We start from the raw sequence: 5539 nt of genomic DNA, 5'->3' as shown, positions 1-5539 counted from the left end.
GCGTGCGTGCGTGCGTGCGTGCGTGCGTGCGTGCGTGCGTGCGTGCGTGCGCGCGTGTCTGTGTGATTGAAGTGTGAGTGAGTGTCGTAAGCTGGTTATCGTAAACATACGCCCGATTATAACAAGTTCATATTGTGACAAATATTCTTGTGACATATGTACTGTGCAGATGTGTGTTTCCCACGTAAATATGCGCTGGGAGTTTGTGTTCGATATATAGTTGTCAAGGTAGACGTTGTAAATGACATAAAGGATAAGGGCGATGAGATGTGACATAATCCTGAACAGAACTGGGAGTTTTATCTCCGTATGATTATTCTCATTTATTTGTAACGCATGCGTCTTTCATGCGCAAATAAAGTAGAAATTCGAATCATTCATGACTTTCATTGGCGATGTCGTCCTCATTTTAATGTGATTTTTTATTTGCCTAACCTAACGTTATCAATCTCTCCCATGCTCTTCGTTTTTTCGCTGTAACTTCTGCACAGCATCTGTTGATTGCTTGTTGTAGCAATAGAATTCAGCACACTCGGTGTATTTGCTTATTTCTTGAAATACGATCAGTGCAGCTTGGCAACTGGTGACAGTTGACAATTATCACTTTCTCAGGACTTCAGTTTAAATTTTGTGTAAGTCATGGTATTTGTAACTAAATGACTGTTTCGTTTGTCTTTAACAGCTGCAGTATAACGTGCATGTTTGAGTGTGCTCGTGTATTGTTATAAATATTACAAGGACAGGTTGTTATATTTTAAAGCGGCGTTATTAAGACAAGATTTCATCGATGAAGTTGGATTTTAGTTGTGTTGCGCCTTGGGGTCCTGCGTGTCCTGTCTCCTGCCAGCGGTTGTTCAGATATTTGCCGTGTCAGTTGTTATTCTCACGTTAATTCTATCATTTTATCAGCAAGGAAAATGTGTTCGAAATATACTCACATTTATAACATAAATTAAATATTTATTATTATTATTATTATTTATTATTTATTTTAATTTATAAAACTCAGAATTATATGTAGAAATCACTTGACGCCATAGGTATTCATTATTGTACATACTCGGTAAGGGCATGTTGATTAAGCAAGTTGTACTTTTAGGCATTTGTACGTGTAGTCGAAAGACGGTGGAGAGAAAGTAGTTCTTCTTGTCTCGTTTTACAATCTGCATCTTTCTTCACGTCGTTATGTACTATTCTGTATCTGAGTGCTTGTACACGTACAAAGAAAGGCAAAAATAACTCGGTGGTAAAATATAGCTTTGTTTGTTCATTAGTTTTATTGCGGTTATTACCTCCGCCAAGGAGGTAATGTAATCGGTCTCGTTTGTGTGTTCGTGTGTGTGTGTAGCCACTAGTGTTCGCGCGATTCATTCAGCAGCAGCTCGCCTTAGGGCGTCGAGTCAGCAGCACGCTCGCCTTAGGGCCGTCCAGGCAGCAGCAGCTCGCCTTACGGGCATCCAGTCAGCAGCAGCCAGCAGCGAGCCAGCTGTTTTACACAATACATGTTACATGCTGGCGGAGGTATGCACTTCTCGTGAGTCGCCCTCTGTCTAGTTAGTGAAGTGTAGTGTGTCTGGTGCATGTGTTGTGTGTGTGCGTGCGTGCGTGCGTGCGTGTGTGCGTGCGTGTGTGCGTGTGTGTGTGTCTACAAGTGCGTTTGTATTGGGTATAGTAAACCATTGTGAGCATTTTTGAAAGATAAACAAAGTCACGAATAAGAAAAAAAGGCGAGAGAGAGAGAGTGAGAGGGAGAAAGAAAAAAAGACAGGGAGACGAATTGTCGATTCCGTAATGCACTATGTATGTATCAATGTAAAACGACGGGATAGAGGCGAGAGACAATAGAGGCGAGAGAGGCGAGCAGGAAGGGGAAGAGGGGAGGGGGGAGAAAGAGAAATACATGNCGCGCACACACGCACAGACACACGCACACACGCACACACACACCGGTGCGCGCACACACACAGACGCACGCACGCGCGCACATACACAGACACGCACGCATGCACGCGCTCGCGCGCACACACACATGCACGCACGCACGCGGACACACACACACAGACACACCCGGACGCGCACAGGCGGGTGTGGTCGCACGTACGCGTGCGCGTGTATTGTAGGCGTAAATTCACATTTAATACCTCGGGTGGTGAAAAAGTTTGAGACGATGACTTTGAACACAAAGACTTTCTGTCAAAGTTTTTTTCACGCTTGACTGGCCATGGCACTTTATAATTATTTTCTATTATTATTCACACTAGATGGCGCTAGAACGTCAAAATGCAACATTGCATATACATACATACGTATATCGTAAGTACATACATTACATACATACAATACAGTAGCATACATACATAGCATACATACATACAATACATACATACATACATACATACATACAGTACATCAACATCTACATACATACATACACATCACACGCACACACGCAACACAGCACACATACACGCACACACGCACTGCACGGCCACGCACGTACACACACACATGACAAATATACACACATCACGCGCACACGACACACCCACACACACACACACCACACACGCACCCTCTCACAGACACACACACACACGACACACACACACACACACACAAACACCCGCCCCCCCCCCCCCCCCTCACACCCGGTGCGCGCGCACACACCACCACCACACGCGACGTCACGCGCGCACACACAGAGACAAGCACGCACGGCGCACACAGCATGCACGCACGCACGCCACACAACGCGTCCACACGCACACCCACACGGTACGCGCACACAAAGACGCACACAGCAGTACATACGCAAAACACGCACACACCACGCCACACGAGGAGAAGCCACAGACGTACACACACCACCCACACACACACACACACACACCACACACACACACACACCACACACACACACACAACACACACACAACACAGCACACACAACACACACACATTACACACACACGACAGCACACACACACACCACACACACACACACACACACACACATACACACACACACAACCACAGACAACACAACACAGCACACATCACACACACTACACACACTCACACACATAATATATAGTATTATATACGCACGCAACGCGACGCACAGATACAAACGCCGCGGCCACACGCGACGCACACACATACACACACACATAACACACAACACACACACACATCACACACACAGCAGCACACACACACACACACACACACACACCACCGGGGTGCGCGCACAGCACACAGACGCACGCACCCGCGCACGACACGACACAGACACCGCACACGACGCTACGAGACCGGCCGCACCCGCGCCGCACACACACATACACGCACGCCGGACACACACCAGCACAACACAGCGACACACACAGACACACCCGACGCGCACAGGCGGGAAGTGTGGTGCGCACGTTACGCGTGCGCGTGTGATTGTAGGCGCTAACATTCACATTTTATGCCTGGGTGGTGAAAATCGTGTGCACGTACACGTGCGTGCTGCGTGGCTGTGCCGCGCGCGTGCTGACACATCGTGCAATGCGCGTGCATGCGTATCACATGGCGTGCGATGCGTCTGCGTTTGCGTGCGTGTGCACGACAGCGTTTGCGCTGCAAGAGCGCTAGAAACTATACATGGGGGGGGTGGTATCCAACTCGCGACACGCGCTGCCATGCTGTGGGCGTCTGCGTGCGGTGCACGTACCACGTACGTGCCGTGCAGCTGGGGTACGTACACGTGCGTGCGTGCGTGCTGTACGTACACGTCCGTGCGTGCGTGCGTATCTGCGCTGTGCACGTACACTGTGCGAGCATGCGTACGGGCTGTGCCGTGCGCGGGCGTCGCGTTGTGTTGTGCACGTACACGTGCGCACATGCGTGCGTTGGGGCGTCGTTCACGTAACACCTTTCGCGCGTCGTTGAGTAAATGCACGGTTCACGTGCGTAGCTCCGCTGGCCCGTGCGTGCAGTACGTGCCGTAGCGTACCGTACCACGACATGGAAACGGAATATAGTTTTTATTACAGAACGTAGACTTTTATTGGATAAATCCGCACTTTAATAAATTATACAATCTCCATTATTTACACCATCGTTGATAACATAGCGCTAGCTTGTACACCGCCGTGACGTCACTACTACACACAACACGTGACTACACACACATACGTTGATAGATATACGTAACATTTAGTCCGGAAACAGACACGCCAACACACACCACACACGCCCGCTACGCGCACGCAGCGCACGCCACGCCACGCGCGCCACACACACACCACACACACAACACCACACATCAACCAAAACAGCAATAGGCCATCGTATCTTCCCAAACTCATCGCATGGCGGAAACAAAACACTAGATTCATCAACGCTACATCAGTACCAGCCTCCCCATCCAGTACACGGCTCTAGTATACAAGCAGTAGCACAACAACAGCTGTGGAACCCAACACATCGTTCGCCTAACCCTCTGACTTACTACTATCAGGAGTGAATAATCATAGATCTATAATCTAGAATCTAGAATCTATAATAACACTAATAATAATCGATTATTATCCACTCCTGCCAATATCTCACTGATATATAACGCTATGTGACTTGGCCTGATATCTCATTGAGGTTTCAACAAGCATTCATCTATCTCTAACGCTTCGTGTTTTAAAGTGATTAAGTCACCGTAAATAATAAAAAATAAAAATTTCCACTTTTTCAAATATATAAGCTGCATTCTGGTTAACCTTTTTATGGTCAAATTGCCTAGCATCTATGACTATCCTTATTTTACTATATGTTGTCCATGCTCGAACATACACTCGCTGAACGCATACATTAGCCATAGCAAGCAATAATGTCAGGAACACTAATATGAAATCCGTCCAGGTTTGTAGATTTTTAACTAGTCGAAGAAACAATCTTGAATCAGGCTAAGGAATTTGACGATCACGTTTAGTCCCTTTTTTTAGTTCTTTTTTGAACGTAAAAAATGGCAACGAAAAAATTTTACAAAATTTCTACCATAGAAATTCGTGACGTAGTCAATTTAATAACACAACTACCATTAACCTCGCGACACGCAACCACGAGCTCCCGCTCGCAACTCAATTAAGTTTATCTCACCGCTAACAAAAAATCACAAGAGTTTCAATTACCGTGTTAACAAATCTACGCGTCACCGGCGTTGACCGAGAAACAATTTCTGCGCGGGCCGCGCACACGCGTCGTTCATGATTCGGTGGCGCCCCCGAGTGGGCAGACTCGGAGACGATTCTACGCTACTTGCCGACAACACGAGTCACGAGTGATTTAGGTGACGCGTCATTCGTCGGTGTCACGCGATCAGTTCCGTGATGGGCGATCATTCGCGTGGTGGTCACGCGCGATCGACTTCCGTGATGTGATGCGTCATTCCGTGGTGTCACGCATCATTCCGTGGTGTCACAATGCAGGATGAGTGATATTACACGTCATTCCATGTTATGATATGTTATTCTGTGATGTCACGCATCATTCTGTGATG

This window comes from Priapulus caudatus, unplaced genomic scaffold (assembly GCF_000485595.1).
Source record: "Priapulus caudatus unplaced genomic scaffold, Priapulus_caudatus-5.0.1 Scaffold3085, whole genome shotgun sequence".
Lineage (NCBI taxonomy): Eukaryota > Metazoa > Priapulida > Priapulimorpha > Priapulimorphida > Priapulidae > Priapulus > Priapulus caudatus.
This window is presented reverse-complemented; position numbering follows the sequence as displayed.